Source organism: Heterocephalus glaber, unplaced genomic scaffold (genome assembly GCF_053883595.1).
Source record: "Heterocephalus glaber isolate CG9 unplaced genomic scaffold, H.glaber_assembly_v1.0 deba00001532, whole genome shotgun sequence".
Taxonomy (NCBI): Eukaryota; Metazoa; Chordata; class Mammalia; order Rodentia; family Bathyergidae; genus Heterocephalus; species Heterocephalus glaber.
The window spans coordinates 21,006,297-21,031,138 of NW_028258330.1; positions in this window are offsets into that span (position 1 = coordinate 21,006,297).

The window sequence follows — 24,842 nt, forward strand, 5'->3', positions numbered from 1 at the left end:
TTTTAAAAGCCTTGTCATGACTTTTTCTTTTTGTTGGATTCTCCCCCTTTGCATTTAATTTGTCATGCCCAATGGATTCATTCTGCTGGGCTTCCTGGGGTTGTGATCCTCATTGTCTTTTCCTAGGGTATTGTCTCAAATTTTTTGGAGTGCTGGTTTATTATTCATGAAGTTCCTGAGGTGCTCTTTATCATGAAAGTATCTTATTTCTCCATCCATTTTGAAAGATGGTTTTGCAGGGTACATCAATCCAGGTTGGAGGCTGTTTTCCTTTAGGGCTTGAAATACATCACTCCAAGCTCTTGTTGCCTTGAGGGTTTACATTGAGAAGTCTGCTGTGATTCTGATGGGCTTTCCTGTGAATGTGACTGGTTTCTTTTGTCTCACTGCTTGTAGAACTTTGTTCTTCTGCTGGATTTCTGGAATCCTATTATATGCCTATGTGTAAGTTTTTTTTTATCAAGGATATTTGGAGTCCTATATGCCTCACTTATCTATACGTCAAGTTCTTTTCCCCTCCTTGGAAAGTTTTCTGCCATCACTTCTGTGAACAGTTTTTTATGTCATCTGCACTCTCTCCTGTTTCTTCATTGACTCCAATCAGTCTTATGTTATTCTTCTTTGCATCATCTAACAGGTGCTGGATTGATTTCTCATGTTCCCTTACAATTTTAAAGGAATTTTTCTTTTCCTGGTTGCTAATTGCAATTTTATCTTCTATATCTGAAATTCTATCCTCACATTGGTTCATTCTGCTGCACAGACTTTCGATGGAGTTTTTAATCTCCTGGAAATCTGTTTGCAACTGTTTTATGGATTCCATTTGTTTCCTATGTTGGGATTCCATCATGTTCCTCAGATCCTCTATTTTTTATCTGTGTCCTCTCTAGATTTGTTAATCATGTCTTGCACCAGGAGCAAAATCTTTGCTATTATCTGAGTAATTATTTCTGATTTCATTTTTCCCAGATCCTCTTTTGTTGCCAGTTCAGAGAGCCCAGGTGGTTGAGTATCAGATTGTTCCATCTCGTTTCCCTATGGGGTTGCTGTAGGTGATCTGGAAGTCTGCTTTTGAGGCTTGTTTACATGTTTTCTCATTTCCATGGGGGGGTACGTCTGGCACCTGCATGGCTCACCTTCTCTGCCCTAGGAGCATGGAATGGCAGTGGGGTAGCTTCCTTCCAGGTGGTGGGATTGGCTCACCTTCTCTGCCCTAGGAGCATGGAATGTCAGTGGGGGAGCTTCCTTCTGGGTGCTGGGACTGGCTCAGCTTCTCTGCACTAGGAGCATGGAATGACAATGGGTGAGCTTCCTTCTGGGTGCTGGGATTGGCTCACCTTCTCTGCCCCAGGAGTGTGGAATGGCTTTGGGGGAGCTTCTTTATGGGTGCTGGGACTGGCTCAGCTTCTCTGCACTAGGAGCATGGAATGGCAATGGGTGAGCTTCCTTCTGGGTGCTGGGATTGGCTCACCTTCTCTGCCCCAGGAGTGTGGAATGGCTTTGGGGGAACTTCCTTATGGGTGCTGGGACTGTCTCAGCTTCTCTGCCCTAGGAGTGTGGAATGGTGGCCAGGCAGATATTGATATGAATAGTATTTCATATCATTCTCAGAGTGGCGCTTTCAGCTAAACTCCAAGAGATATAGATGCTTTCTCTGAGAAGCAACTGGACTTTTTGTCATAATGTTCCTTTGACTTGTATGGGAGAGCTGGTTCCACAAGAATGTTTCAATGAAAACTGCAGTAGCAATCACAGAACAATCTTGAAAAGTGTGTTTGGCTTCTAACCTCAAGTTCTTCTCAGGCAAATGTTGAAAGCTCTCCAGGCTCTTTCTCTCAGAAGAACTTCTTGGCAAATTCTAGGCCAAAATGCCATTCACAGTACATGCCTCAAAGAGATGTGCTACAGACATTGCCAATGTAGTGAGGCAGACATTGAAATGAATACTATTTCATGCCATTCTCAGAATGGATATTATTCCCATACTTCAAGAGGTCTTGGTGCATTCTCTGAGAAGCAACTTCACTTTGTGCCATAACCTTCCTTTGACTTGTATGGGAGAGTTAGTTTCAGAGGAATGTTTCAATAAAAACTGCCGTGCAAATTGCAGAACCATTCTGAAAAATTTGTTTGGCTTCTAACCTCAAGTTCATCTCAGAAAAATGTTGAGACCACTCCAGGAACTTTCTTTCAACAGAACTTCACGGCAAATTCAAGGCCAAAATGCCATTCACAGTACATGCCTCAAAGAGATGTGCTACAGATAACACCAATACAGAGAGGCAGACATTGAAATGAATACTATTTCATGTCATTCTCAGAGTGGATATTATTCCCATACTGGAAGAGATCTAGGTGCTTTCTCTGAGAAGCAACTGCACTTTATGTCCTAACCTTCCACCTTCCATTGGATTCTATGGGAGAGCTGTTTATAGATGTATGTTTAAATGAAAACTGCATGTAAACTGCAGAACCATTCTGAAAAGAGTGTTTGTCTTCTATCATCAGTTTCTTCTTAGCACAAAGTCAACAGCTCTCCAGGTTCTTTTTTTCAGCAGAACTTCTTGACAATTTCAACACAAAAGTGCTAGTCACAGTACATGCCTAATAGAGATGTGCTACAGAAATTGGCAATGCAGAGAGGCAGATATTGAAATGAGTAGTATTTCATGTCATTCTCAGCATGGAGCTTATAGCCAAACTTCATGGTACATAGGTGCTTTCGATGAGAATGAATTGCACTTTATATCAAAATCTTCCATTGACATGTATGTGAAAGCTGGTTCCACAGGAATATTTGAATGAAAACTGCAGTGCAAACTGCAGAAGAATTCTAAAAAGCATGTTTGGATTTGAACCTCAAGTTCTTCTTAGGACAATATTGACAGCACTCCAGGCTGTTTCTTTCAGCAGAACTTCATGGCAATTTCAAGGTCAAAGTGTCCTTCACAGTACAGAACTAATAGAGATGAGCTACAGACTTTGGCAGTGCAGAGAGGCAGATATTGAAGTGAATAGAATTTAATGTCATTCTCAGAGTGGAGCTAATAGTCAAACTGCGGGAGATTTAGGTGCATTCTCTGAGAAGCAACTGCACTTTATGTCATAACCTTTCATTAGTTTGTATGGGAGAGCTGATTCCAGAAGAATGTTTCAATTAAAACTGTAGTGCAAACTGCAGAACAATTCCGAAAAGTGTATTTGACTTCTTACCTCAAATTCTACTTAGGAAAAAGTTGAGAGCTCTCCAGGCAGTTTCTTTCAGCAGAATTTCATGGCAAATTCTAGGCCAAAATGCCATTCACAGTACATGCCTCAAAATGATGTTCTATAGAAATCAGCAATGCAGAGAAGCAGACATAGGAATGAATACTATTTCATGTCATTCATACAGTGGAGATTATTTCCATACTGCAAGACATCTATGTGCTTTCCCTGAGAAGCAACTGCACTTTTTGTCATAACCTTCCATTGGATACTATGGAAGAGCTGGTTTGAGAAGTATGTTTGAATGAAAACTGCAGAACAATTCTGAAATGTGTGTTTGGCTTCTAATCTCAAGTTCCTCTTAAGACAATGTTGACAGAAGTCCAGGCTCTTTCATTCATCAGAACTTGATGGCAATTTCTAGGGAAAAGTGCCTTTCACATTACAGGCCTAATAGAAATGAGGTTCAGAAATTGCCAATGCAGAGGCAGATATTGAAATGAATAATATTTCTTGTCTCTCTCTGAGTGGAGTTTATTACTATACAGCAAGAAATCTAGCTGCTTTCTCTGAGAAGCAACTACACTTTATGTCATAACCTTCCATTGACTTGTAGGGGAGAGCTAGTTCCAGAAGCACATTTCCATGAAAACTGCCATGCAAACTGCAGAAACATTCTGAAAAATGTGTTTGGCTTCTAACCTCAAGTTCTTCTTAGGACAAAGTTGGAAACACTCTAGGCTATTTCTTTCAGTAGAAATTCATGGAAATTTGTAGGCAAAAGTGCCTTTCACATTATGGGCCTAATTGAAATGAGGTGTAGAAACTGTGAATGCAAAGAAGCAGATATTGAAATCAATACTATTTCCTGTCACTCTCTGAGTGTAGTTTATTACCACACAGCAAGAAATCTAATTGCTTTCTCTAAGGAGAACAGAACCTTATGCTGTAACCTTCCTTAAACTTGTATTGGAGAGCTGGTTGCAAAGAATTTTTGAATGAAATATGCAGTGCAAACTGCAGAACCATTCTGAAATGTGTGCTTGGCTTCTAACCTCAAGTTCTTCTAAGGACAAAGTTGACCACACTCCAGGCCATTTCTTTCAACAGAACTTCATGGAAAATTCTACGCAAAATTGCCTTTCACAGTACAGGCCTAATAGAGATGTACTACAGAAATTGCCAATTCAAAGAGGCAGATATTGAAATGAATATTATTTCATGTCATTCTCATGGTGGTGCATATAGCTAAAATGCAAGAGATCTAGGTGTTTTCTCTGAGAAGCAACTGCACTTTATGTCATAACCTTCCATTGACTTGTATGGGAGAGCTGGGTCCAGAAGAATGTTTCAATGAGAACTACAGTGCAAACTGCAGAATCATTTTGAAATGTGTGTTTGGCTTCTAACATCAAGTTCTTTTAGGACAAATTTGAGAGCTGTCCAGGTGTTTTCTTTCAGCAGAACTTCATGTCAATGTTTATGCCAAAGTGCCATTCACACTAAAGGCCTTAGTTGTGCTACAGAAATCGTCAATTCGGAGAGGCAGACATTGAAGTGAATATTAGGTCATGTCATTCTAAGGGTGGATTTTATTGCCATAGTGCAAGAGATCTAGGTGCTTTCTCTGAGACGCAACTACACTTTATGTCATAACCTTCCATTGACTTGTATAAGAGAGCTGGCGCCAGAAGAATGTTTGAATGAAAACTACAATGTAAACTGCAGAACCACTCTGAAAAGTGAGTTTGGCTCCTAACCTCAAGTTCCTCTGAGCACAAAGTTGATGGCACTCGAGGTACTATCTTTCGGCAGAAATATCATGGCATATTCTACACCAAAGTGCCATTTACACTATAGGTCTAATAGTTATGTCCTACAAAATCAGTAAATCAGAGCGATAGACAATGGAATGAAAAGTGCTTATTGTCATTCTCAGAGTGGAGTTTACTGCCATGCTGCAAGAGATATAGCTGCTTTCTATGAGAAGGAACAGCACTTTTTGTCATAACTTTCCATTGACTTGTATGGAAGTGCTCGCACCTGAAGAATGTTTGAATGGAAAGTGCAGTACAAACTGCAGAACCATTCTGAAAAGTGTGATTTACTTCTAACCTCAAGTTATTCTTAGGACAAAGATGAGAGCTTTCCAGGTGCTTTCTTTCAGCTGAACTTCATGGCAAATTCTAGGTCAAAGTGCCATTCAGAGTACAGGCCACAAAGAGATATGCTGCAGTAATTGGCAATGTAGAGAGTCAGACCTTGAAATGAGTACTAATTCTTGTCATTGTCAGAGTGGATATCATTGCCATACTGCAAGAGATCCAGGTGCATTCTCTGAGAAGGAACTGCTCTTTATGTCATAACTTTCCATTGGCTTCTGCGGGAGAGATGGTTTCAGAAGAATGTTTGAATGAATACTGCCCGCAAACTGCAGAACCATTCTGAAAAGTGTGCTTTGCTTCTAAACTCAAGTTCTTCTAGGGCAATTTGAGAGCACTCCAGGCCCTTTCTGTCAAAAGAACTTCATGGCAATTTCTATGCACAAGTGCCTTTCACATTACAGGTCTAACAGAGATGTGCTACAAAAATTGCCAATGAAGAGAGGCTGATATTGAAATGAATAATATTTCATGTCATTGTCATGGTGGAGCTTATAGCTAAATCGTAAGAAATCTAGGTGTTTTCTCTGATAAGCAACGGCACTTTATGTCATAACCTTCCTTTGACTTGTATGGGAGAGCTGGGTCCAGAAGACTGTTTCAATTAAAACTGCAGTACAAACTGCAGAACCATTCAGAAAAGTTTGTCTTCTAACATCTTTTTCTTCTTAGCACAATGTAGACACCTCCCCAGACCCTTCTTTCAGCATAACTTCTAGGCAATTTCTTGGCAAAAGTACCTTTCACAGTACAGGCCTCAAAGAGATGTGCTACAGAAATAGGCATTGCTGAGAGGAGATATTGAAATAAATACTATTTCATGTCACTCTCTGAGGGGAGTTTATTACAATACAGCAAGAGATCTAGCTGCTTTCTGAGAAGGAAAAGCACTTTATGTCATAAATTTCCATCTGGGAGAGCTGGTTCCAGAAAAATGTTTGAATTAAAACTACATTGCAAACTGCAAAACCATTCTGAAAAGCGTGTTTGTCTTCTAACATCAATTTCTTCTTTACACAAAGTTGACAGCTCTACAGGCCATTTCTTTCAGCAGAACTTCTAGGCAATTTCTAGGCCAAAGGGCCTTTCACATATAGACCTCAACGTGATGTGCTACAGAATTCAGCAATGCAGAGAGGGAGATATTGAAATTAATACTATTTCATGTTATTATCTGAGTGGAGTTTACTAGTATACAGCAAGAGATCTAGTTGTGTTCTCTGAGAAGGAGCAGAACTTTATGTCATTACCTTCCTTTGACTTGTACTGGACAGCTGGTTCTAGAAATATGTTTGAATGAAAACTGCAGTGCAAACTGCAGAACCTTTCTTAAAAGTGTGTTTGGCTTCTAACCTCAAAATCTTCTAGGGTGATTTGAGAGCACTGCAGTCCCTTTCTGTCCACAGAACTTCATGGCAATTTCTACTCAAATGTGCCTTTAACAGTACAGGCCTAAAAGAGATGTAGTACAGAAATTGACAATGCAGGAAAATAAATATTGAAATCAATAGAATTTCATGTCATTTTCATAGTGGTGCATATAGCTAAACTGCAAGAGATCTAGGGGTTTTCCCTGAGAAACAACTGCACTTTATGTCATAACCTTCCATTGATTTGTATGGAAGAGCTGGTTCCAGAAGAATGTTTGAATGAAAACTCCAGAGCAAACTGCTGAATCTTTCTGGAAAGCATGTTTGTCTTCTAACCTCAAGTTCTTCTTAGGACACAGTTAAGAGCTCTGCAGGCACCTCTGTTCATTAGAACTTCATGGCAATTTCTAGGCCAAAGTGCCATTCACAGTACAGGCCCCAAAGAGATGTGCTACTGAAATCGGCAATGAAGAGAGACAGACATTGAAATGAATACAATTTCATGTGATTCTCAGAGTGGAGCTTAATGTCATACTGCTAAAGATCTAGGTGCTTTCTCTGCAAATCTACTGAACATTATGTGAAAACCTTCCACTGACAGGTAAGGGAGAGCTAGTTCCAGAAGAATGTTTCCATGAAAACTGCAGTGCAAGCAGAAGACCCATTCAGAAAAGTGAATTTCCCTTCTAGCATCAATTTCTTCTTAGCACAAAGTTGACAGCTCTCCAGGCTCTATCTTTCAGCAGAAATTAATGACAATTTGTAGGCCACAGTACCTTTCACAGTACAGGCCTCAAAGAGATGTTCTATAGAAATCACCAATGCAGAGAAGCAGACATTGAAATGAACACAATTTCATGTCATTCTCAGAGTGGAGATTATTGCCATACTGCAAGATATCTAGGTGCTTTTTCTGAGTAGCTACTGCATTTTATATCATAACCTTCCACTGTCTTCTATGGGAGAGCTGGTTTCAGAAGTATGTTTGAATGAAAAGTGCCATGAAAACTGCAGTACCGTTCTGAAAAGTCTGTTTTGGTTCTAGCCTCAAGCTTTCTTAGGACAAAGTTGACAGCACTCCCAGACCTTTCTTTCAGCAGAACTTTATGGCAATTTCAAGGCAAAAGTGCCTTTCAAATTACAGGCCTAATAGAGATGTGGTACACACATTGCCAATGCAGAGAGGCAGATATTGAAATGAGTATTATTTTATGTTATTCTCAGAGTGAAACTTATAGCTAAACTGCAAGAGATCTAGATGCTTTCTCTAAGAAGCAACTGGACTTAATGTCATAACCTTCCATTGACTTGTATGGGAGAGCTGGTTCCAGAAAATAGTTTCAATGAAATCTGCAGTGCCAACTGCAGAACCATTCAGAAAAGTGAGTTTGTCTTCTAACATCAACTTATTATTAGCACAATACTGACAGTTCTGAAGGCCCTTTCTTTCAGCAGAACTTCTTGTCAATTTCTAAGCCAAAGAGCCTTTCTCAGTATAGGCCTGAGAGAGATATGGTACAGAAATCAGCAATGCAGAGAGGGAGATATTGAAATGAATACTATTTCATGTCACTCTACAAGTGTATTTAATTACCATACAGCAAGAGATCTAGCTGCCATATCTGAGAAGGAACAGCACTTTATGTCATAACCTTCCTTTGATTTGTATGGGAGAGCTGGTTTGAGAAGAATTATTGAATGAAAACTACAGTGCAGCTGCAGAAACATTCTGAAAATTGTATTTGGCTTCTAACCTTCAGTTCTACTTAGGAAAATTTTGAGAGCTCTCCAGTTCCTTTCTTTCTGCATAACTTCATGGCAAATTGTAGGCCAAAGTGCCATTCACAGTACAAGCCTCAAAGATATGTGCTGCAGAAATTGGCAATGCAGACAGGCAGACATTGAAATGAACAGTATATCATGTCATTCTCAGAGTGGATATTATTCCCATACTGCAAGAGATCTAGGTGCTTTCTCTGAGAAGCAACTGCATTTTATGTCATAACCTTCCATTGGATTCTATAGCAGAGCTGGTTTCAGAGATATGTTTGAATGAAAATTGCCATGCAATGTGCAAGTCCATTCTCAAAAGTGGGTGTGGATTCTAACCTGCAGTTATTTTTAGGACAACTTTTATAGCACTCTAGGCTCTTTCCTTTAGTAGAACTTCATGGGAATGTCTAGGGAAAAGTGCCTTTCACATTACAGGCCTAATAGAATTGAGGTATACAAATTGCCAATGCAGAGAGGTAGATATTGAAATGAATACTATTTCATGTCACTCTCCAAGTGGAGTTAATCACCATACAGCAACAGATCTAGTTGCCTTAAAAAGGAAGAGCACTTTATGTCATAACCTTCCTTTGCCTTGTATGTGATTGCTGGCTCCAGAAGAATGTTTGAATGAAAACAGCAGTGCAAACTGCAGAACCATTGAGAAAAGTGAGTTTGTCTTCTAAAGTCAATTTCTTCTTAGCACAAAGTTGAAAGCTCTCCAGGCCCTATCATTCAGCAGAACTTCTCGGCAATTTCTTTGCCAAAGTTTCTTTCAGAGTATAGACCTTCTCCACCCTTTTCTATTTACATAGACTTTGTTTCCACTATTTTTTCTTTCTCATAATTTTTCCTTTCCCTTCTTCCCTTTCCCCATCCCCTCCCTCCTTCCCTACACCTTTGGACCTTTTCCTATTTCACATTAGTAATTATCCATTTCTGGGCCAGGGATTTAGCTCAGTGGTTTCACTGCCTGCTGTGCAAGTGCAAGGACCCAAGTTTGATCACCGGTACCAAAACCCCCCCCAAAATTGTCCATTTTAATACTTATTTACACTCTGTTTCTCACACTAGAGATACTATTCAGTATTTACACATTTGTGTCCCATTTATTTCACTTAAGAGTATGGCCTCAATATGCATCCATTTAGCTATAAATGTCTCTAGTTTCTCATTCTTTATGGCTGAGTAGTACTCCATTTTATAAAAAAACTACATCTTCTTTATCCAGTTTCCAGTCGATGGGCACTTGGGCTGTTTCCAAGCTTTAGCTATAACAAAATGTACCACTATAAACATAGGTGCACATATACCACTGTGGTATGATTCCTTTAATTCTTTTGGGAAGATACTGAGCAGGGCAATAGCTGTGTCAAATGGGACCTCCAGCCCTAGTTCTTTGAGGTATCTCCATACTGATTTCCACAGCGGTTGCACCAATCTGCACTCCCACCAACAATGGAGAAGGGTTCGTTTTTCTCCACAGCCCTGCCAGCGTTTGTTATTGGTTGATTTCTTGATAGCAGCCATTTTTTGTGGGGTGAGGTGGAATCTCAGTGTTGTTTTCTTCTGCATCTCTCGAATGACCAGTGTTGAACATTTTTTCATATACTTATTTGCTGTTTTTACTTCTTTGTCTGAGAAATGTCTGTTCATTTCAGATGCTCATTTTTGAATCGGGTCTTTGAATTTGGATGGTCTGATTTTTTTCAGTTCTTTATATATTCTTGATAGTAGACCTTTGTCTGAGGTACAGCTGCTAAAAATTTCTTTCCACATTGTAGGTTGTCTCTTAGCTTTGTTGGTAGTTTCTCTTGTAGTGCAGAAGCATTTAAATAAGATGAGATCCCAGTTGTTGATTCTTTGTGCTAGCTCCCGGGCTAATGAAGATTTGTTCATAAAGTCTTTTCCTATGCCAATGACATTAAGAGTTTTACCTAACTTATCTTCCAGCAAGTTTAGTGTTTCTGTCTTAATATTTAGCTCTTTAGTCCAGTTTGATCTTAGTTTAGTGCATGGTGATAGGTATGGGTCTGGTTTTAATCTTTGCAGGTTGAAATCCAGTTTTTCCAACACCATTTGTTAAATAGGCTATCTTTCCTCCAATGATGGTGGTTGGCTCCTTTGTCAAAGATGAGGTGGCTGAGTATGTCTGGAGTTGTTTCTGCATCTTTTAATCTATTCCACTGATCTTTGGGCTTGTTTCTTTGCCAGTAACATGCTGTTTTTATCACAGTAGTTTTGTAGTATAGTTTCAAGTTGGGGATTGTGATACCACCAGGCATGTCTCTGTTGCCTAGAATTGCTTTTGCTATTCTAGGTATCTTCTGGTTACAAATGAAGTTTTGGATTGTTTTCTCTAGTTCTGTGAAGTATATTGTTGGAATTTCAATCGGCATTGCATTAAATCTATATAGTAGTTTTGGAAGTATGGCCATTTTCACTATATTGGTTCTTCCTACCCAGGAACAAGGGATATCTTTCCATTTTCTTATATCCTCTTTGATCTCCTTCTTCAGAGTGCTGAAGTTTTCAGTGTAGATGTTTTTTGCTTCCTTTGCTAGATTGATTCCTAGATATTTCATTTTTTTGGATGCTATTGTAAAAGGAATTATTTCCCAAATTTCTCTCTCAATGGGTCTGGTATTTGTGTATAAGAAGGCTATTATTTTTTGAGTGTTGACCTTGTATCCAGCTACTCAACTGAAACTGTTAATTAGGTCTACAAGAATGTTGACCAAGTCTTTTGGGTCTTCTATGTAAAGTATCATATCATCAGCAAATAATGATAGTTTCACTTCTTCCTTTCCTGTCTTTATTCCTTTTATTTCTTTCTCTTTTCTAATTGCTATGGCTAATGTTTCCAGAACAATACTGAACAAGAGTGGTGATAGTGGGCATCCTTGTCTTGTTCCTGATTTTAGCATGAAAGTTTTCAGTTTTTGACCATTTAGTATGATGTTGGCTGTTGGTTTTTCATAAATAGCCTTAATCAGGTTGAGATAAAGATGTTCTATTCCAATTTTCTGTAGTGTTTTTATCATGAATGCATGTTGGATTTTGTCAAATGCCTTTTCTGCATCTATTGAGATGATCATATGGTTTTTGTCCTTGACTCTGTTAATATAGTGTATTAAATCTATTGATTTATGGATGTTGAACCATCCTTGCATCTCTGGGATAAATCCGACTTGATCAGGATGTATGACATTCTTGATGACACTCTGTATTCTGTTTGCCAGTATCTTGTTGAGGATCTTTGCATCTATGTTCATTAGGGAGGTTGGCCTGTAGTTCTCTTTTTGGGTTGGGTCTTTCCCTGGTTTTGGAATCCAAGTAACACTTGCTTCCAGGAATGAATTTGGAAGCCTTGCTTTCCTTTCAATTTTATTGATGAGTTTAAAGAGTAATGGTGATAGTTCTTCTTTAAATGCCTTGTAGAATTTCACAGTGAAGCCATCAGGACCTCGGCTTTTCTTTGTTGGTAAATTTTTTGTTACATTTTCACTTTCATTCATTGTTATTGGGGTGTTTAGAATTTCTACATCGTCTTCATTTAACTTTGGCAATTCATATGTATCTAGGAAACTGTCCACTTCTTCTGTGTTTTCCATTTTATTAGAGTACATGTTCTCCAAGTAGGTATTGTTGATCCTCTGGATTTCTGCTGCATCTGTTGTGACTTCCCTTTTTTTCATTCTTTTTTTAAAAAAATTAATTTTATTGGTACATTTTATTGGTAGATTTTTAAGTATCCAATTCATTTACATTTATCATTGCATGTTTGTACCCGTACATGATATATCTTGGTTCTTTTTTTTCCCCCATTACCTCTGCACCCTTCATCCCCTCTGCCATTACCTAATTACATTGATTTCATTTCCATTTTTTTCTTTTCTCATAGTTTTTCCTTTCCCTCTTTTCCTATCCCCTTCCCTTCCCTTCACTCCTTCATCTTTGGACCTTTTTTCCTATTTCAAATTATCAATTATTCATTTTAATCATTTTAACCCTTGTTTACACTGTCAGCTTCTCACACTAGTGAAACTATTCAGTATTTACACATATGTGTCCTATTTATTTCACTTAAGAGTATGGCCTCAATATGCATCCATTTAGCTACAAATGACTCTAGTTTTTCATTCTTTATGGCTGAGTAGTACTCCATTTTATTTTTAAAAAACCCCACATTTTCTTTATCCAGTTTCCAGTTGATGGGCACTTGGGCTGTTTCCAAGCTTTAGCTATTATAAACTGTGCTGCTATGAACATGGGTGCACATAAATCACTGTGGTATGATTCTTTTAATTCTTTTGGGAAGATACCCAGCAGGGGAATAGCTGGGTCAAATGGGACCTCTAGTCCTAGTTCTTTGAGGTACCTCCATACTGACTTCCACAGTGGTTGCACCAGTCTGCACTCCCACCAACAATGGAGAAGGGTTCCTTTCTCCCCACAACCCCTCCAGCATTTGTTATTGGTTGATTTCTTGATAGCAGCCATTCTTTGTGGGGTGAGGTGGAACCTCAGTGTTGTTTTCATCTGCATCTCTTGAATGATGAGTGATGTTGAACATTTTTTCATGTATTTGTTTGCTGCTTTTACTTCTTTGTCTGAAAAATGTCTGTTCATTTCAGATGCCCATTTTTGAATTGGGTCTTTGAATTTGGGGGGGTCTGATGTTTTTCAATTCTTTATATGTTCTCGATAGTAGTCCTATGTCTGAGGTACAGCTGCTAAATTTTTTTCCCATATTGTAGGGTGTCTGTTAGCTCTGTTGGTGGGTTTTTTTTGCAGTGCAGAAGCTTTTTAATAAGATGAGATCCCAGTTGCTGATTCTTTCTTGTAGTTCCCATGCTACTGAGCTTTTGTTCATGAAGTCTTTTCCTAGGCCAGTGTCTTCAAGAGTTCTACCTAACTTATCTTCCAGAAAGTTTGGTGTTTCTATCTTAATATTTAGATCTTTAATCCACTTCCATCTTAATTTAGTGCATGGTGATAAGTATGGGTCTAGTTTTAATCTTTGGCAGGTTGAGATCCAGTTTTTCCAACACCATTTATTAAAGAGGCTGTCTTTCCTCCAATGAGGGTGGTTGGTTCCTTTGTCAAAAATGAGGTGGCTGAGCATGTCTGGAGTTGTTTCTGGATCTTCTATTCTATTCCACTGATCCTCAGATCTGTTTCTTTGCCAGTACCATGCTGTTTTTATCACAGTAGCTTTGTAGTATAGTTTCAAGTTGGGGATTGTGATACCCCCAGCCATGTCTCTGATGCTTAGAATTGCTTTAGCTATTCTAGGTCTCTTATGGTTCCAAATGAATTTTTGGATTGTTTTCTCTAGTTCTGTGAAGTATATTGTTGGAATTTCAACTGGCATTGCATTGAATCTATATAGTAGTTTTGGAAGTATGGCCATTTTCACTATATTGGTTCTTCCTACCCAGGAACAAGGGATGTCTTTACATTTTCTTGTATCCTCTTTGATCTCTTTTTTCAGAGTGCTGTAGTTTTCAGTGTAGAGGTATTTTGCTTCCTTTGTTAGATTGATTCCTAGATATTTCATTTTTTTGGATGGTACTGTAAATGGAATTGTTTCTCTAATTTCTCTCTCAGTGGGTCTGTTATTTGTGTACTAGAAGGCTATTGCTTTTGGAGTGTTGACCTTGTATCCAGCTATTCAACAGAATCTGTCAATTAAGTCTAGAAGTCTTCTGGTGGAGTTTCATCTGTCTTCTATGTAAAGTATCATATCGTCAGCAAATAATGACAGTTTCACTTCTTCTTTTCCTATCTTTATTCCTTTTCTTTCTTTCTCTTTTCTAATTGCTGTGGCTAATGTTTCCAGAAAAATACTGAACAGGAGTGGTGATAGTGGGCATCCTTGCTTTGCTCCTGATTTTAGCATGAAAGTTTCCAGTTTTTGACCATTTAGTATGATGTTGGCTGTTGGTTTTTCATAGATAGCCTTAATCAGGTTAAGATAAAGACCTTCTATTCCAATTTTCTGTAGCATTTTTATCATGAATGCATGTTGAATTTTGTCAAATGCCTTTCCTGCATCTTATTGAGATGATCATATGGCTTTGTCCTTGATTCTGTTAATATGGTATATTACATTTATTGATTTACAAATGTTGAGCCATCCTTTCATCCCTGGGATAAATCTGACTTTGTCAGAGTGTATGATCTTCTTGATGACACTCTGTATTCTGTCTGCCAGGATCCTGTTGAGGATTTTTGCATCTATGTTCATTAGGGAGATTGGCCTGTAGTTCTCTTTTTGGGTTGGGTCTTTCCCTGGTTTTGGAATCCAAGTAACACTTGCTTCCAGGAATGAATTTGGAAATATTTCTTCCTTTTCAATTTCCTTGATGAGTTTAAAGAGTAATGACATTAGTTCTTCATTAAATGTCCTGTGGAATTCAGCAGTGAAGCCATCCGGACCTGGGATTTTCTTTGTTGGTAAATATTTTATTACATTTTCAATTTCACTCATTGTAATTGAGGTGTTTAGAATTTCTATATCTTCTTCATTTAACTTTGACAATTCATATGTATCTAGGAATCTGCCCATTTTTCTGTGTTTTCCATTTTATTGGAGTAGAGGTTCTCGAAGTAGGTATTGATGATCCTCTGGATTTCTGTTGGATCTGTTGTGATTTCATCTTTTTCATTCTTAATTGCATGTATTTGTGCCTTTTCATTCTTTTTTTGATAAGTTTGGCTAAAGGTTTATAGATTTTATTTATTCTTTCAAAAAACCAACTCTTTGATTCATTGATTTTTTTTATTGTTCTCTTAGTCTCCATTACATTGATTTCTGCCCTGATCTTTACAATTTCCTCTGTTTTATGAGCTTTGGATTCATTATGTTCTTCTTTTTCTAGGAGCTTGAGGTTCTGTATTAGGTTATTTATCTGAGTTTTCTCTATTTTCCTAATATAGGCATTCACTACTATGAATTTCCCGCATTGAACTGCTTTCATTGTGTCCTATGGATTCCTGTATGTTGTACTGGCATTATCATTTACTTGTAGAAACTGTCTAATTTCTTCTTTAATTTCTTCTGTGACCCATTGGTTTTTCAAGAGGGTGTTATTCAGTTTCCATGTGTTTGTTGGGGTTTTGCAGTTTCTTATGTTATTGATCTCCAGTTTTTTTGCACTATGGTCTGATACTCTACAGGGGGTAACTTCAATTCTTTTACATTGACTTAGACATGTCCTATGAACTAGCATGTGGTCTATTCTGGAGAATGACCCATGTGCAGCAAAAAAGAATGTGTATTCTGATTTTGTGGGGTGGAACACTCTGTAAACATCTATTAAGTCCATTTGTTCAATAGCTTGGTTCAGTTCTAGAATTTCCTTATTAACTTTTTGTCTAGATGATCTGTCTATTTGTGATAGTGGGGTATTGAGGTCCCCCACTACAATTGTGTTAGTGTTTATTTGGTTTTTCATGTCTATTAATATTTGTTTTGTATAGTTGTGGGCATTCGTATTTGGTGTATATATATTAAGGATTGTCATCTCTTCCTCTTGGATTGTTCCCTTCACAAGGATGTAGTGACCACCTTTGTCATTCATACTAAGTTTTGGTTTGAAATCTACTTTGTCTGCAAATAAGTTTGCTACCCCTGGTTTCTTCTTGTTTTCTGTGGCATGGAGAAGTGTTTTCCATCCTTTTACTTTCAGTCTACGAGTTTCTTTTTGAGTTAGGTGTGTTTCCTGTATACATCATATTGTTAGATTTTGCTTCTTAATCCATTCTGCCATTCTATTTCTTTTGATTGGTGAATTGAGGTCATTAACAATGAGGGTTATAATTGATAGATATTGCTTTATCCTTGTCATGATGTCTTACTTTTGTTGACTCTTTTATTTCTTATTTTTCCCCCATTCCCTTTAGTTTCTTACCTTGCCTGGTGTCTTCCCTCTGTTGGCCCTCATGGAGTTGTGGCCTTCATTGTTTTTTCTAGGATATTGTTTAGAATTGCTTGTAGTGCTGGTTTGGTGTTCATGAAATTTCTCAGGTGTTCTTTGTTGTGGAAGTATCTAATTTCCCCATCAATTTTGAAAGATAATCTTGCAGGATACAACAGTCTAGGTTGGAAGTTATTTTCTTTTAGGGCTTGAAATACTTCACTCCAGGATCTCCTTGATTTGAGGGTTTGTGTTGAGAAGTCTTGGGTGATTCTGATGGGCTTTCCTTTGTAGGTGACTTGTTTATTTTCTCTAACTGCTTGTAGGATATTGTTTTTCTGTTGGGTTTCTGGAATCTTGACTATTATATGTCTAGGTGTAGATTTTTTTTGATCACGGCTAGTTGGAGTTCAATATGCCTCACTTATCTGTATGTCCAATTCTCTACCTCTGTCTGGGAAGTTTTCCACTATTACTTCTGTTAACAGTTTTTTTATGTCAGTTGTGTTTCTCCTGTTTTTTCATGGACTCCTATCAGTCTTATGTTATTCTTCTTTGCTTCTTCTAGCAGTGTTTGGATTGATTTCTCATGGTCCCTTACTATGTTTAAGAAATCTCTATTTTCATGGTCTCTAACCACAATTCTGTCTTCTATATCTGATATTCTATCTTCAGATTCCCTTAATCAGCTGTAGATACTTTCAATGGAGTTTTTGATCTCCTGAATATCTGTTTGAATCTGTTTCATGGATTCCATTTCTTTCTTATGTTGGGCAATCATAGTTTCCATTTCTTTCTTATGCTGGATATTCATGGCTTCCAGCATATTTCTGAGCTCATTTATTTTTTAAATCTGTTTTTGTTCTAGATCCTCTAATCATGTCTTTCACTCTGCTCACCATCTCTGTAGATATCTAGGAGATTATTTCTGCTTTGAATTTTTCTAGAGCCTCATTCATCTGTTTTGTTACTTCCTGTGCTATCAGTTCAGGGTATCCAGGTGGTTGGTTATGGGACTTTTGCATCTATTTCTCCCAGGATTTACCCTTGGTGGGGTGGAAGTTTGAGTTTGTGCCTTGCTTAAATGTCTTCTCCTTTTTGTTTTTGGTACTGTCCTTGGTTTAACTCCTGGGTTGATAGTTTGAAATTGGTTATTGTAGGTATCTTTGTTTCTTGTAATTAGAACCCTTATGGAATGATGGCTTCTCAGATGTGTCTTCCAGATATAGCTGGTCTTTAAGTTTTGAGTCTCTAATGACTCTAAGGCTATCTCAGTTTCCTTATACTAGGAAGGTTCATTGACTAGATCAATAACAACACCTTAGTCCAAGTGATACAATCAGCAACACCATTGCAGCAAGTACAACTTCAAAAGTGGTATTTTATGGTAGTTATTAACCTATCACCTTTAGCTGTGTGAATTAAATCAAGATTGAGGAACAACCCAACATATAGTGAATAAACTCTTCAATATAACAACTTTACCATTTGGGATAGGGAGTTAGAAGGGGTTGGGGAGGGAGGGACAGATGTGAAGAAGGCTAGGGGAAGGTTAGCAGTGTGGTCAGAGGACACATGTGAGAAGGAAAAAGAGAATAATAGTAAAATAAAGAACTCCAAATGAGGACCAAAACGGGGACAAAAAGGGAAGATAAACAATGTGGGAGAGCAGGAGAGTGAGTGTAAGAGAAAAAGGAAAGAGAAAAGAAAGAAGAAAAGAAAAAAAGGAGAGAAAAACAAATATTTGCAAAGGGTAGGAAAAAAATTTAAAGATAAGAGGAGCAAAAGAAAAGAAAAGAGAAAAAAACAAACTAATAATACTAATTTTGGGAATAAAAAAAACAATGAAAAGGTAGGGCCTCTTTCAGGGTATGTCTCTGCTGCCACAATAGACAACATGGGTAGCAGTGTGCAGATATAAGTCAATGAGTCTCAGTAAGCTAGTTGCAGACCCATGAGATTCAGGCAGATTTCTGGCTTCAAGTCCCAAGTTGAGCTCCCTGTCCTCCTGTAGGTTTGAACTCTGCAGAGTTGTATTGCAGGTTCCAGCTGCCCTTCCCCTGAAGATGGACCCAGTCCTGATGGGAGGTGAAGATGACTCCAACTTACCCAGTACCATGGTCTGCTGGTCCGGTGTCCTCTGCGTCTTTGTAGTGTGGAACCAGGTGGCTGTACAGAGAAGAGGCCAGAGGAGGGGGGGGGTTGTCCAGTGGGTTGCTGATTTGGTGTGTTCTGCTCGACTTGGGACCTTGGTAGGGCATCCACAGACATGCCTGTCTGCAGCGGGCTGATTCGCCTTTTTCCTTCTTAAGCGCATGGATTTGAACCTTTTCCTTCCTTTTTTTGATAAGGTTGGTTAAAGGTTTATTGATATTATTTATTTTTTCAAAAAAACCAACTCTTTGATTCATTGATTTTTTGTATCATTCTCTTAGTCTCCATTGCCTTGATTTCTGTTCGGATCTTTATAATTTCCTTTCCTGTACAATCTCCAGGTTTGTTATGCTCTTCTTTTTCTAGGAGCTTGAGATTCTGTTTTAGGTTATTTAAATGAGTTCTCTCTGTTGTCCTAATATAGGCATTGACTGCTATGAATTTCCCATGCAGAACTGATTTCATTGTTTCCCACAGATTCCTGTATGTTGTACTGGCATTATCATTTACTTGTAGAAACTGTCTAATTTCTTCACTAATTTCCTCTGTGACCCATTGGTTTTTCAGGAGGGTGTTATTCAATTTCCAGGTATTTGTGGGAGTTCTGCAGTGTTTCATGTTATTGATCTCCAATTTTATTGCACTATGGTCTGATACTATACTGGTGGTAATTTCAATTCTTTTACATTGACTTAGACATGTCTTATGAGTTAGCATGTGGTCTATTCTGGAGAATGACCCGTGTGCAGCAAAAAAGAATGTGTATTCTGATTTTGTGAGGTGGAACACTCTGTAAACATCTATTAAGTCCATTTGTTCAATAGCTTGGTTCAGCTCTAGAATTTCGTTGTTAACTTTTTGTCTAGATGATCTGTCTATTTGTGATAGTGGGGTATTGAGGTCCCCCACTACAATTGTATTAGTGCTTATTTGGTTTGTCATGTCCATTAATGTTTGTTTTGTATAGTTAGGGACATTCATATTTATTGCATATATATTTAGGATTGTCATCTCTTCCTCTTGGATTGTTCCCTTCCAAGGATGTAGTGACCATCTTTGTCTCTCTTAATTAGTTTTGGTTTGAAATCTACTTGGTCTGCAAATAAGATTGCTAGGCATGTTTTTTTCTGGGTTCCTGTGGCATGGAGAACTGTTTTCCATACTTTTACTTTCAGTCTATGAATTTCTTTTTGACTTAGGTGTGTTTCTTGTATACAGCATATTGCTGGATTTTGCTTCTTAATCCATTCTGTCAGTCTATTTCTTTTGATTGGTGAATTGAGGCCATTAATATTGATAGTTATAATTTATAGATATTGACTCATTCTTCTCATGATGTTTTATTGTTGTTGGCTCTTTTATTTCTTATTTTCCCTCCTTTCCCTTTAGTGTCTTACGTTGTGTGGTGTCTTCTCTCTGTTGGCCCTCATGGAGTTGTGACCTTCATTGCCTTTTTCTAGGATATTGCTTAGAATTGTTTGGAGTGCTGGTTTGGTGTTTATGAAATTTCTCAGGTGTTCTTTGTCGTGAAAGTATCTAATGTCCCCATCAATTTTGAAAGCTAATTTTGCCAGATACAACAGTCTAGGTTGGAAGTTATTCTCTTTTAGGGCTTGAAATACTTCACTCCAGGCTCTCCTTGATTTGAGGGTTTGTGTGGAGAAGTCTGCCATGATTCTGATGGACTTTCCTTTTTAGGTGATTTGTTTCTTTTCTCTAACTGCCAGTAGAATTTTGTTCTCCTGTTGAGTTTCTGGGATTTTGACTATTATATGTCTAAGTGTAGATTTTTTTTGGTCATGGCTAGTTGGAGTTCTATAGGCCTCACTTACCTGTATGTCCAATTCTGTACCTCTGTCTGGGAAGTTTTCTACTATTACTTCTGTCAACAGTTTTTTTTTTTACGTCTATTGTACTTTCTCCTGTTTTTTCGTGGACTCCTATCAGCCTTATGGTATTCTTCTTTGCATCATCTAGCAGCTGTTGGATCGATTTCTCATGGTCCCTTACTATCTTTAAGAAATCTCAGTTTTCATGGTCCTTAGCCACAATCCTGTCTTCTATATCTGATATTCTGTCTTCAGATTCTCTTAGTCTGCTCTGCATGCTTTCAATGGAGTTTTTAATCTTCTGAGTATCTGTTTGAATCTGTTTCATGGATTCCATTTCTTTCTTATGTTGGGCAATCATGGTTTCCATTTCTTTCTTGTTCTGGGCATTCATGGCTTCCAGCATGTTTCTGATCTCCTCTATTTTCTAATCTGTTTCTGCCCTAGAGTCTCTAATCATGTCTTTCACTCTGCTCACCATGTCTGTATTTATCTGGGAGATTATTTCTGCTTTGAATTTTTCTAGAGTCTCATGCATCTGCTTTGTTACTTCCTGTGCTGTCAGTTCAGTGTGTCCAGGTGGTTGATTGTGAAACTGTTCCACCTCATTTCCCCCAGAATTTCCCTTATGTGGTGTTGAATCCTACTTTTGTGCCTTGCTTAAATGTCTTCTCATTTTTGTTTTTGGTACTGTCCTTGGTATACTTCCTGGGTTGATATTTCAAAATTGCTTAATGTAGGTATCTTCGTTGCTTGTGTTTAAAACCTTTGTGGAAGGATTGCTTTTCAGAGGTGTGTTCCAGATATAGCTTGTGTTCAAGTTTTGAGACTCTAATGACTCTGAGCCTATTTTATTTACCTTATACCAGGAACAAAAACTGATTAGAACAATCCCAACATATTTGACCAAATGATACAATCAGCAATACCATAGCTTCAAGTGCAGCTTAGAAAATTACAATTTCTGGTAGATATTAATCTATCACATTTAACTATGTGAAGTAAATTAAAAGTGAGGACCAACCCAACATATGTTTATAGTGAATAAACTCTTCAATATAGCACCTTTCCCCTTCAGGGTGGGGAGTTAGGATTTGGGGAGGGAGGGACAGGTAGAAAGATCAGGAAAGATTAGTGGTGAGGCCAGAAGACACAGGAAGATCACAAAACTCTAAGAAACTGTTAAGGGCAAGAGGAAAAGGCAGAATGAAAGAACAAATATGTGAATAGAACCACCTAACAGCAACAGGGAGGCTAGATACTGTATTTACTTTCCTTTCAAACTAATGATAATCAAGAGAAGGAAAAAGAGAAGTAAAGAAAAATAAAGGAGAAATCCAAATTCAATGCAGAAAGGAACAAGTGGGGAGATGAAGAGCAATGTGTGATAGTGAGAGAATGAGTGTGTGAGAGAGAGACAGAAATGAAAGAAAGAATAGTAAAAATTTCAAAATAGTAGAAAAAAGTAAAATTAAGAATTTAGAATAAGAGAAAATCATTTTTTTCTTTTTTTCAAATAGCAAAAAATAAAAATAATGGGCCTCCTTCAGCGTATGTCTCTGCTGCCTTAGTAGGCAATGTAGGCACCCATGTGCATTTATGAGTCAAAGAGTCTCAGCAAGCCAGCACCAAACCTGTGAGATTCAGACAGATTTCTGGCTGTTAGTCCCAAGTTGAGCTCCCTGTCTTTCTGCAGAGTCAAACTCTGCAAAGTTCTACTGCAGGTTCCAGTTGCCCTTCCCCTGAAGATAGTGTAGGTTTTGATAGGAGGTAATGGTCCCAGGTGATGATCCCTCCAACTAACCAAGTATGGTGTTCTGGTGTGCCTTTATTGTAGAGATTCTCTTTGCTTTTCCGCTGAGCTTCAGTTTTCTTCGAGGAGCCTGTGAAACCCTCTTTCTGTTACTAACTTCTGCTCTATCTGGTGGCTCTCAGGACAAGGGCCTTTATAATCCCCTGTGCCTCTGTAGTGTTGGACCAGGTAGCAGAAGAGCCAGAGGGCCCAGGGAGGGTGGATTGGGACTGACCTTGCAGGCACCTGTGCAGCTAAGCAGAGTACCAGATGGGGGTGGGGTTCCATGCTGCCCCTGGGACCTCACCATGGCATGGGTGGGAACTAGGAGGAAGCCAGGAGCTTCACGTTGCTTGGCTGACTGGCTTTTGCTTGCTGGTCACATGGAGTGGAGCCCCAGATAGGGGCAGGGCTCCAAGCCACGCCTGGGACCCACCACCCCAGGCACTTTCTTTCAGCAGAACTTCATGGCAATTTCTAGGCAAAAGTGCCTTTCAGGGTACAGGTCTAATAGAGATGTAGTACAGAAATTGCCAGTGCCAAGAGGCAGATATTGATATGAAGAGTATTTCATGTGATTCACAGAGTGGAGTTTATACCCAAACTACAAGAGATCTTTGTGCATTCTCTGAGAATCAACTGCACTTTATGTCAAAACCTTCCATTGACTTGTATGGGAGAGCTGGTTCCCAAAAATGTTTCAGTGAAAACTACAAAATCATTCAGGAAAGTGCATTTCTTTCCTAACATCAATTTCTTCTTAGCATAAAATTGACAGCTCTCCAGGCCTTTTCAGCTGAACTTCTTGGCAATTTGTAGGCCAAAGTGCCTTTCACAGTACAGGCCTGAAAGTCATGTGCTACGGAAATTGGCAATGCAGAGAATGAGATATTGAAATGAATACTATTTCATGTCAATCTCCGAGTGGAGTTCATTACCATACAGCAAGAAATGTAGCTGCTTTCCCTGAGGAGGAACAGCACTTTATGCGATAACCTTCCTTTGAGTTGTATTGAAGAGCTGGTCCATAGGAATGGTTGAATGAAATTGGCATTGCAAACTGCAGAACCATTCTGAAAATTGTGCTTGGCTTCTAAACTCAAGTTCTTCTTAGGACAAAGTTGACAGCATCCCAGGCCCTTTCTTTCTGCAGAACTCCATGGGAATTTCTAGGCAAAAGTGCCTTTTGGAGTACAGGCCTAATATAGATGTGCTACAGAAATTTCCAGTGCTGAGAGGCAGATATTGATATGAATAGTATTTCATGTGATTCTCAGAGTGGAGTTTATAGCCAAACTGCAAGAGATCTTTGTGCTTTCTCTGAGAATCAACTGCACTTTATATCAAAACCTTCCATTGACTTGTATGGGAGAGCTGGTTCCCAAAGTATGTTTCTTTCTTTATTTTTATAAGGGAAAATGTTTGTGAATTCAGGGTAGGCAAGAACTACCTAGGATACAAAAGACATGATGTATAAAAGAAAAAAAATGATAAATGAGATTTCATCAAATTTTAGAACTTTAAATGACATCATTAAAATGAAAAGTAGTCCTTAAACAGACCATATTTACAATGCATATAACCTATGACCAGAATATAGAAAGAATTCTTAGAGCTCATTAATAGACAACCCAATTAAAAAGTAGACATAAGAAGATGATAACTAGCCAGTACACCACCAGAAAATGTGTGCAACTCTAGAATCAGAAAAATACTAATAAGTACAATAATAAGATTGAATTATACACTCATTAGGGAGATGAAGCTAAAAGTTTTAAAAGCCTTGTCATGACTTTTTCTTTTTATTGGATTCTCCCCCTTTGCGTTTAACTTCTAGTCATGCCCAATGGATTCATTCTGCTGGTTTTCCTGGGGTTGTGATCCTCATTGTCTTTTCCTAGGGTATTGTCTAAAATTTTTTGGAGTGCCAGTTTGGTATTCATGAAGTTCCTGAGGTGCTCTTTATCATGAAAGTATCTTATTTCTCTATCAATTTTGAAAGATAGTTTTGCAGGGTACATCAATCTGGGTTGGAGGCTGTTTTCCTTTAGGGCTTGAAATACATCACTCCAAGCTCTTCTTGCCTTGAGGGTTTGCATTGAGAAGTCTGATGTGATTCTGATGGACTTTCCTTTGTATGTGATTTGTTTCTTTTTTCTCACTGCTTGTAGAATTTTGTTCTTCTGTTGGATTTCTGGAATCCTAACTATTATATGCCTATGTGTAGATTTTTTTTGATCAAGGCTAGCTGGAGTCCTATATGCCACACTTATCTGTATGTCAAGTTCTTTTCCCCTCCTTGGGAAGTTTTCTGCCATCACTTCTGTGAACAGTTTTTTTATGTCATCTGCACTCTCTCCTCTTTCTTCATTGACTCCAACCAGTCTTATGTTATTCTTCTTTGCATCATCTAGCAGCTGCTGGATTGATTTCTCATATTCCCTTACAATTTTAAAGCAATTTTTCTTTTTCTCCTCATTAATTTCAATCTTTTCTTCTATATCTGAAATTCTATCCTCACATTGGTTCATTCTGCTGTGCAGACTTTCGATGGAGTTCTTAATCTCTTGGAAATCTGTTTGTATCTGTTTTATGGATTCCATTTGTTTCCTATGTTGGGATTCCATCAT